The 11,075-nt window shown below is 38.4% G+C and overlaps 1 non-coding gene across 1 annotated transcript; it reads right to left on the bottom strand.

Annotated features, from left to right (window-relative positions):
• Positions 1-9,848: 9,848 nt before the first annotated feature.
• Positions 9,849-9,955, bottom strand: LOC120266197. Its single transcript, XR_005538038.1, has one exon. It is a non-coding gene; the product is annotated as a small nucleolar RNA R71 (small nucleolar RNA).
• Positions 9,956-11,075: the final 1,120 nt, after the last annotated feature.

The raw sequence follows: 11,075 nt of genomic DNA, 5'->3' as shown, positions 1-11,075 counted from the left end.
CGTGTGGATGCCCGATTCTAGCCCCTATAAAAGCCACGATTTCAGATCCCCTTTCAATCTTTTTCTAATCATTTCCCCATCTTTGGAGGCGCTCGCGGCTAGGGTTTGGAGAGGCTTTGGCTAGGTCTTTAGAGTGGTTCTATGGCCTTCGACATCACATTCCTTCGGAAGATAGTTATTGGGGGAGCTTTCATTGGCATCGATTCAGCGAGGTGTGCCCTAGACTTGACGAGGAAACCTTTGGAGAAGACAAAGCAACTCCACAAGACCATCGATATGGACTATAAGGGGATTTCTCTTATGGATTGCATACTTTTACATTCGATTTCATTGTTGATTGTATATTGCTCCATGGAGAGCTAAACCCCTAGTGAGTGCTTGGACTTATAAACCTTAGGATGATTTTGTTTCATTGACTCTTATTATGTTTCTTTAATTTATGTTTTAATTGAGTTCCAACCTTGAATGTTAGTTGCATTAATTTTCTCTTAGAATGATACTAGGGTTGAGAATCTATCTTGGTAATCCTTATGGATGAGTGATGCACTATGAGAATTGGACAAAGCAAGGTTGAGAGGGTCGAGAGGTAGAGGAACGTCCTCTTTTCCCTTCCAATGTGATTTATCCTACCTCTACGTTCCAAGAGTTCTTTGTGGTCACAATAAAATGAAGTGCTAAGAGATAAACTCCATTGGGGCTTAGTTGCACGAGTAACAAAGTGAAGTGTTGAAGTAATCCTTAGTGTTGGGGCTTAATTGTGACTAGGGGACTTTCGCCTGGACCAAAGGGTTAGATCTATATTAGGGAATAGGGTTTATCACTTGGAATCCCTAAAATCTTCATGCAACCCCACACAGTGTGAGGCATCGAGAGTATCCCTTTCCGCCAGGGCATAGTGTGAGGGCTAGTCATGGTTGACCTTAGGTTTGGCACCTGTGTCTTAGGATTTCCACGACCCATTAGACATCAGTTAGAAGACATAATGATTGGTCTTGCACTTAAAACAATAGTCCTAGGGTGAGCAATGTCCGGGTGTCCCATTTTCTATCGATTGCCTCTCCTATTATTCTATTGCGTCTCTTTCTTCTTTTCTTTATTTTTACTTGCATTGATATTAATCACACAATCCTTGAATCATCTTCACTATAGTTAAATAGCAACACTTGTGTTTCCAAGCACTATTCCTTGTGGATATGACTACCCACTCACCAGGGTACTTTATTACTTTGACAACCCGTGCACTTGCGGTACACCCACGCAAGGGGTGTGTCATTATCCAACCTAATAATCTCAAAAATAATGTTAGATTATGAAATTATATATAATTGAGTATTTTTTTTTTTGACTTGGTGTGCTATTTATTTGTATGTTGTTGATATTCATTGATACATCAATAAGTGAATATAAACATTCATGCAAATTTTAAATAAAAAAACTACTTATTCAAATTAGATTGGAATTTAGTGGAAAATAATATTGATGCACTTTTTTTAAAAATATCTTGTAAAATTATTGTGTTTGATTTATGTTTTCAGTGGTTTGATCTTATTTTAATTTTGTTCAAATGTGAGAAAATAAAAAATGTGACTTATGGATTCGAAGGATGATGGAAAGTTAAAGTACTACATGCTTGCATGTGTGAGAGGTGGCAAAAGAATATCCATGGCAAAACTGTTTCAACCCAAGGCTATCTACCAAAATAAATTGTCCCTGCAAGATTAATATTATTGTGTCAATGATGGGTGTTTTACTATTTCTAGTGTTCATTTGGAACATAATAATGCACTTATTCCACAAAAATCTTGTTTCCAAAAGTGCAATAAAAAAATGGATGCATATGTAAAAAGATGACTTGAATTAAATGACCAAGCGGCCATTGGTTTAAGCAAAAAAATTTCATTCCTTAGCAGTTGAAAGTGGGGGATATGAAAACTTAACATATATCGAGAAAGATTGTCGAAACTTTATTGCAAGAGCAAGGCAATTCAGTCTTGGGGTTGGGGATGCTGAGGCACTTGGAAATTACTTCTCTCGCATGCAACAGAGAAATTCAAATTTTTTTCATTTGATTGATATGGATGAGGAAGGTCGCTTAAGAAATGTATTTTGGGCAGATGCAAGGCCTATAGCGGCATATGAAGCTTTTGGTGATGTTATTTCTTTTGATACAACATATTTAACGAATAAGTATATATAATATGCCTTTTGCTATGTTTGTTGGTGTAAACCATTATGGAAAAACAATATTATTTGGATGTGGTTTATTATCGAAAGAAGATGCATAAACCTACATTTGGTTGTTTAAAACTTGGTTGGAATGTATGTCAGGAAAGCCTCCTAAGGCGATCATTACAAATCAATGTATGGTTATTCAAGGTGCAATTAGAGTGGTTTTTCCAAATTCTATCATCGTCTTTGTCTTTGGCATATCATAAAAAAGGTTCCCGAGGAGTTTGTAGGACTAACAGAATACAAAGCAATAAAGAAAATTTTGAAGAGTATCGTTTATGAAGCAATAGATATTCAAGAATTTGAAGACATTTGGTTGAAGATGATGAAGGACTATAATATTGAAAAAAAATGAATGACTGAATTGTTTATATAAAAATCATCATCGTTGAGCTCCTATATATGTTAAAGGGGTTTTCTGGGCTAGAATGTCTACCACTCTAAGAAATGAAAGCATAAATATGTTCTTTCAGCTTTGTTCCTATGTTTTAGTAGTTTAAATAAGAGTAGGTAAATAATTATAATTCCATAAATAACAATAAAAAATATTTTAAAAGATGAACCTTTCTAAACAAAATAAAACTAAAGAGATTCAAATCAATCACCCAAATCAAAAGCCAAAGTTCAAAGGTGAAACAAATAAAGACCTAGTTCATAAAAAGAACCAAATACCTCCTTAAACTACCAACAGCAGGAATAGGTCAAAATTCACGACCAAAAGCCTAAAATCCTTCAAAAACAAATAATAGAAGAATACCCTAAGAAAATACAAACGGACATCTAAAATGTAAATTTGCACAAAAGATCCCAATTACCTTGAAATAACCCAGTATGTACAACAAAGTTCAAAAAAATTTAATTTTTTTAAATTTATTATATACATCGAAGCAGACAGAATAGATCACAATTCACAACAACAACAACAACTAAAAACCTAAGAAACCACAAACTGATAACAAGACATGCTATTCAACCTAACAAAAAAACCCAAAACCAAATCAAAAGGATCAATAAATCTCAAAAAAAAAATGACAAAACACACACACACACACACACACACACAAGAAACTCCTCACCAAGTGAATGGAAATGATGACTCTGGCGCCATGCTCCATAAGATACTTGATAGTAGGCATCGGTGATGTTGAAGTTGTCATCAAATGACACATTGAGATCCACAATATTGCTTAAAAAAATCTCAAATCATACCCAAACTGTCTTAGAAGCTAAAGGGTTGAGATTGGGAGCATACTAGAGTGAGGAGTAAGCAAATTGGGATCCTATAAACCCTAAATTAGAAAGAATGGAAAAAAAACAAAAAAAAACAAATCAAAACAAAAAGAAATGAAATAGGGGGAGAGAGAGAACAAAAGAATCACCCGGGCATAGTTGATAAGTGTTTGTGCGATATGATTGCAAAGCGTTCATTCCTTATGTTGAGCATTACTTTTCCTCGGGTTTTTACACTAATATGTGTGTTTTTATGTTACTTTTATGCAGGTAGGGTTTGTGAGGCCGAGTATGAAGGAAAGAAGCCAATGTGGAGCACAATGCACTGATTTTGGAGGAAATCTTGCTAAGGTTCAAACGCGAAGACATAGGTCGGGTGTGAGATGCTAGAGTGTGTGCCAACCTCCTCGTATTCGATTTTAGCACAACCAATTGGAGGGGCACAAAGGCAGTCACACTCGAGCATTCCGACTTATGCACATAGAACAAGAGCTCCAACAACTTACCTATCATTGAAGAAGCAAGTGATCCACGACGTGAACGTGTGCCCTTTGCGTTACTCCGATGAAAGTATGGATTCCGGGAGCTATTCAGGCCGGATACTGTAGTAAAGCAATGTAGCAAGTACTGTAGCAGCACTGTTGATAGCCGACCGAGAAAACAGGAGTTCAGAGAATTCACACGGGCGTGTGGAAATTATCCACGCCTGTGTGGAAACACGGACGCGTGAAGCATCCACGCCCGTGTAGTTGCCCGATTCCAGCCCTATTTAAAGCCGATTCAGTCCCGATTTCAGCATTTTTTTCTCCATCTTTTTCCCAACTTGAGAGAGGGCTTCGGCTAGGGTTTTGAGGGGTATTGGCTAGGGTTTTGGAGAGGTTCTAGGGCTCCGACATCGCGCGTCATTTGGAAGAAGGTTATTGGGAGAGCTTTCGTCGGCATCAATCCAGTGAGGTGTATCCTAGGCCGGACAAAGGATCCCTTGCGACGAGTAGAGGACTCTCCACAAGACCATCGACATGATCATCGAGGGGGTTTCTTTATGGATTCATTGCTTTTACATTCTATTTCTTTGATTTTACTTAGCTCCATGGAGAGCTAAACCCCTAGTGGGTACTTGGGTATTTGTGAACCCTAGGATGTATTCATTTCATTGAATCTCTTTTTTATGCTTTTAATAAATTGATGTTTATTGTGAGTTCCAACCTTGAATGCTTGATTGTATGAACATTTCCCCTATAATGACACTAGGGTTGAGAGTTTTTGTTGGTAACCTTGTGAGTGAGTGACACACCACGAGCGTTAGACAAAGCTAGGTTGAAGAGGGTTGAGAGGATGAGTCGAGAGGTATAGGAGCGTCCCTTTTCCCCTCTGATGTGATAGATTCTACCTCCGTTCCTCGAGTTCTTTGAGACCATAATAGAGTGAATGGTCTAAGGGATGATCCTCCGCTGGGGCTTAGTTGCGCGTGCAATGGAGTGAAGCGTTGAGATGATCTTAGTACCTAGGGCTTAATCGTGGTTAGGGACCTTCCGCCTGGACCAAAGGGTTAGGTCTATAATTAGGAAGAGATTTATCACTTGGAATCCCTAGAGCTTATTGCAACTCTATGCGAGTGTGAGGTTGAGAGGTTATCTAATTTCTCCTCCGGGACATGTATAGAGTTAGGCATAGTTGACCTTAGATTTGGGACTATGTAATTTAGGATTTCCACGACTCACCATTGCATTGATTAGGAAGCATAATAGAGGGTTCTTGCACTTGAAATGATTATCCTAGACGGAGCATTATCCGGGTACCCCATCTTTATCGATTGCCTTACCCCCTTCTTTACTTTTGCTCTCTTACTTGTTGTTTTTATTGTTGAGAATTGAATCATTGTCACACTTATTACTATAATTTTTCACATAGCTAAGAAGCGAATTAAGTGTTTTTATTCCCTACTCCTTGTGGATTCGATACCCGCTCATCCGGGATTATTACTTCGACAAACCCGTGCACTTGCGGGATATAAGCAAGGGGATCTTGTCAATAGTTCCTTAACCTGCAAATGATGGAGCATAGAGGAAGAAGAGAGAGTGGTGAAGTAGAAAAGAGCAGACCTTTGGAGCTATTAATTGGCGGGCTACGGGGATTTGTCTATGGCGGCGGGCTGCAAGGTTCTGGGATTTGTCTACGGAGGCAAGCTACAAACTTCAGCGGCGCGGGATGTGAGGTGCTCGTGAAAAGACAAAGACGAACCATCAAAGAAATTAGGGCTACTTTCCTTTTCTACTTTTTATTTTTTAAATCATGATGAGTAGGAGAGATGGAGGGTGGATTAACATGGATGCCATTGGGCATCCACGTCATTCATGTAAAAAATTCGTGAATTAAGTTCGGAGCATATAACATTACTCAAAAAGTTATTCTTGGTAATTATAAGTACTAATGCTCTTATTAAACTGATGGGTTATGTTAATTTTTATGCTTTTTTAATCTAGAAATGTAATAAATGTTTAAATCTGTTGGCTTATTTTTATATACTATAACTTGTCAAAGAATATATCCAATAAAATTCTTTTGCCAAGTTTTTTTTCCTTGTTTATTATAATATTTTCTAAACATTATACATATATGACGAGTTACTCCAAAAGGATTCCGACTTATATAATACAATATTAAGCTTTCAAAATCAAAAGTTATTAACGAATATGAAAACATAATTAAAAAGATGTTTCATGCTTGGGAATTGAGAGAAGCTTGAGTACCACTTCCTTTAGCATGATTAAATATTAACTTCCCATAGATTAACTAGATAACTAATTGAAGCATAAGTTAGAAAATTAATAAAATATTCCCAAAAAAGTGTTAATTTACCAAACACTAGAATGTGACTACCTATGGATTTTAATCAACAATTTCTTTTGTATACTTAACATTGTCATCTTATTTTTCCCATTATTTTAACTTCAAAGGATCACTTTATTAATCACTTTTTTTTAAATATTGTTTATAGGAAAATACCAAATGCTACCTTAAAAAAAAAGATAAAAATGTAGTTCCTTAAGTTATAGTTGTCGAATATTACAAGTGCAATATTAAATTCAATATTGGCTTTGTTACTCAGACTATCATGTTACCGCTTGTGTATTATCAGGTAAGGTGAATCAAATCTTGAGGAAAGAAATAAAATGCCTTGAAACATTCTGAAAAGACATGGTTTGTTTGAAGAAGAAGAAAATATTTGATGATCATTAAAGAAAAAGGATGTTTATTGCATTAGAACAATGATTAAAAAAATTAAGTGCATTCATTGAATTCAATTCTAGTTTTAGAACTTTTCAACAAGAAGTGGTATAAAAAAAAAAAAAAAGGAAAGGAAAGGAAAAATTACTACTTTTTTCAGTGATCTATGGTGTTCAATGGCTTCATGTTATTTAGCAAATACACCCTCTAATGGTTTATGAGAAAAATGGGGGAAAATGAAAGAGAATAAGAGAGAAGAAATCTCCACCTTCTTTCTTGGAAATCTTTTGTTGGGTCAACCCCATATAAGGGGATCCATGAATAAGTGTGAATCTCACTCCCACACAATTAACATTTGGAGTTACCGTGGAAGTTTCGGATGTGAGATGCATATGAAGTAAAGAAAAAAGAGAAGAAAATGAGTCAGAGTTAGGAGCTAGGGCAAGACGATCAGACGGTGATACGATACCGGATTTTACTCAAACTTTTGGTAGAGGATCCATGCAAGAAGTTTTTCTCATCTATCCAGTTTGATCCTTCTTTTGACCACTTCTTAGTGTCTTTTGGTATCCGTCTCCTATAGTGATGATGCATGTGCTATTATAAACATCCTTTGAAGATTGTTGTTGCTAATGTGGTTGTATACATCTAGTTGAATCTAGAGGGGGCTTTGTTATCCATTGTTGACATAGTGGACACTTATCAAGTGGCCTTAGGATCTCGTGGTTTTTCACGCTCTAGATTGGAGAGATTTTACACACTAATTTGTATGCCGCATTTGTGTATTTGATTGACCATTTTATAGTGTGCAGTTTTGATAAGTGCTTGAGTAGACATATTTTTATATATATTTTACGTGCATTGAGCATCATTTTTATCATGGTTTATGTCTCATATTGTGTATTTGGTGTTCTTTTATGTATATAGGTTGTGAATGCCTTGAAAAGTAAAAAAGGAAGCAAAGATAGGCTATAAAGACACAATGTTGGGAGTTCTTGTTCAATTCAAGGACCAAGCACGAGAGGAGTTCATAAACATGGAGATGTGTGCCAACTTCCAAGAAGATTCAAGTCAATTTACTAGTTGGAAGGGCACAAAGGCAGCCACATCTTCATGTTCCTTCTCTTTGTGAAGATTGCAAGACCTTTCAAAGATACGTCGATGAAGAGAAGTTTTATAGCCTACCACATGGACGTGTGCCCGGACATGTGGCCTCAAGAAAAGAGCATTTGGACCGCGTTCTGTAACAAATTACTGTTCACGCGCCCGCGTGGAAAATCCTTATGGGCGCGTGGGGGCACATGACAATCACTGTTTTGGGCTTTAAATAGGCCGTTTGCCCTATTCTTTGGAGACTTTTTGGCGAGGGTTTTCACGAGCACTTTGAAGGTAAGGCGGCTAGGGTTTTGGAGGAGGTCTTTGGCGATATTGGGGGGCGTCCATCACCAACTTTGATCGATCTTCTCTCCGTCATAGCATAGAGGGAGCCTTCGGCGACCTAGCTTCGGAGAAGGATTCTTCAAGACGTTGGGCGACCCATCATGGCCATCATCACGAATTTAAGGGGGTTTTACTTCATGGTTTTCATTGCTTTTCATTGTATTCATCATTGTTTTGTAACTTGCTCCATGGAGGGCTAAACCCTAGTGGGTATTTGGGCATGTGAACCCTAGGATCTATGTTTTTGTAATAATTTGCTTTATGTTTCTATTAAATCCGAGTTGATTTGAGTTTTAATCTTGTATTCCCATTGCTTGCTTGTTTAATTAATCCTTGTGGTTGATTGGATTTGCATGATTTGTTACTTTGATGAGAGAGAGGTCTCCATTAGAGTTAGAACTTCAAGGTTAAAGAGGGTTGAGAGGGTGAGTCATGAGATAGTGGAGTGTCCCCTTTCCCTTCCGATTGAGTGTTTTCTATCTCCGTATTCCTTAAACTCTATGCAACCATATTTGGCGTGAGGCGTGAGATTAAGAGATTTCTCCACCGGGACCTTGTAGGGGGTTAGGGATCCTTCGCCGGGAATTAGGGTTTTATCTATCTTTAGGAATCGGTTTCACTCTTAGGTGTCCCTAGAGCGTATTGCGGTCATATGGGGTGTGAGGTGTTGAGATTGAGCGATTTCTCCGCCGGGACCTTGTAGGGGACTAGTACCGGTGGCTTGGAGGCAAGGGCCGGTTGTCTTGGATTACCTCGACTCATTAGTCTCGGTTTAGAAGCATTTAGTGAATCTTGAGCTTCATGTTAGATCCTAGGTGGAGCATTGTCCGAGTACCTCATCTTTATTGATTGAGATCTCCTTTACTTGTTTTTCTTGCCCGTTTGCTTGCTTATTAATTCTCTTGCAATTAGTTTATTTCATCACATTCATTGATTTCGACTAGATAACTAAGAATTGGTTAATACTAATACTTCCGTTCCCTGTGGATTCGACTACCCACTCACCGGGTAATTATTACTTCGACACCCGTGCACTTGCGGTTTACATGCATATTCGGACGTGTCAAGTTTTTGGCGCCGTTGCCGGGGAATGGGATATTAGGAACATTAGGACTTGGTTACTTTAGTCATTCACATTCTCATTTGCTTATTCTACTTCATATTTCTCTCTTTCGCCGTTCTTATTGTTTCTTTTCATTGATTTCAGCTACAGGTTATGACCCGAGGGAACCCTTCGACTTTGGTTGAAGAGGATCCTAAAATTGAGCGAAGAATTCGTAGAAGGGGCAAGGAACCTTTGCAGGAACAGAATTTTCTAGCTGAAATAGAGGTTGAAGAATCTGAAAATATGGCAGAACAAGGGCAGCAACTAAGAACACTTTCAGATTTTGCTAGACCTACAATTCGTGGGACACAATCGAGCATTGTTAGGCCACCGGTAGCAGCCCAGAATTTTGAGTTAAAGCCTGGTTTCATTCAAATGGTTCAACAGTCCGCACAATTTAATGGGTTAGCATATGAAGACCCAAACAATCATATTGAGAATTTCCTTGAAGTTTGCGATATGTTCGGATGATGCAATTCACTTGAGGGCTTTTCCATTCTTATTGAAGGGAAGAGCCAAACAATGACTCCATTTATTGCCAAGAGCTTCGATTACAACATGGAACGAAATTGCCGAGGCTTTCCTTGCAAGGTATTTTCCTCCGGGGAAATCGGCAAAATTTCATAATGAGATATCATCATTTGTTCAAATGGAGCTTGAATTTTTATTTGAGACTTGGGAACGATTCAAGGACCTCTTGCGGAAGTGTCCACAACATAGGTTCCCCGATTGGATGGTCATTCAATCATTTTATAATGGGTTGAACTCAAGCAACAAACAACTTCTTGATGCCGCCGTCATAGGAACATTAGGAAACAAGACCCCCGAAGAAGCCCGACAATTGATTGAGGACATGGGTTTGAATAGCTACCAATGGAATGCAAGAGAAAAAAAGAAAGTGGTCGGACTCCATGAGATTGACGCGGTTACATCTTTGGTAGCCCAAGTAGAAGCATTGAGCAAGAAATTGGACACTTTGACTTCATCAAAGGTAGCCGCAATTACAAGTTGTGATGGTTGTGGGGGTTCACATATGCCATCGGATTGTCCTATCTCGATTACTACTTTAGCCCCAAGTGAACAAGTAGATTTTGTGGGCAATTCAAGAAGAGGATAACGTAATCTGTATAGCAACACCTATAACCAAGGATGGAGAAACCACCCAAATCTCTCATGGGGCAATCAAGGACAGCAAAAGACCACTGCCCCACTAGGATTTCAGCAAACACCTTCGATTCCGGAGAGAGTTTCAGAATTAGAAAAGGTTTTATCAAAGTTTATTCAATCGATCGACACAAGGTTCCAAAACATAGAAGCAACACTCCGTAATCATACCGCTTCTTTACACAATTTGGAGAATCAAGTTGGACAAATAGCGAAGTCATTGGCGGAGAGGCCTTTAGGGAGCCTACCAAGTAACACCGAGACTAACCCAAGGGAGCTAAAACCCCCACTGGGAAGACTGCTGAATTTCCTCAAGAAATGCCAAAAGATAAGATGCAAGATAACGAGAAGGGGCCAACTGCGTCACGTCCTTCATATACTCCAAGGATGCCTTATCCAGCGCGTTTGAAGAAAGATCAAGTTGATGTGCAAAACAGGAAATTTCTGGATCTATTCAAACAGTTACACATTAACATTCCCTTTGTAGAGGCGTTATCTCAAATGCCTCGTTATGCAAAGTTCTTGAAGGACCTCTTAACCAACAAGAGGAAGATGGAGGAAAGTATGGTTGTGGTGTTAGAAGGGAATTGTTCGGCAATGATTCAGAAGAACCTGCTAAACAAAATGAAAGATCCGGGATGCTTTATCATACCTTGTGCAATCGGAGGTTTGGGGGAAG

This window comes from Dioscorea cayenensis, chromosome 7 (assembly GCF_009730915.1).
Source record: "Dioscorea cayenensis subsp. rotundata cultivar TDr96_F1 chromosome 7, TDr96_F1_v2_PseudoChromosome.rev07_lg8_w22 25.fasta, whole genome shotgun sequence".
Classification (NCBI taxonomy): domain Eukaryota; kingdom Viridiplantae; phylum Streptophyta; class Magnoliopsida; order Dioscoreales; family Dioscoreaceae; genus Dioscorea; species Dioscorea cayenensis.
The sequence above is the reverse complement of the archived record's forward strand: the minus strand, read 5'-3'. Positions and strand labels throughout refer to the sequence as shown.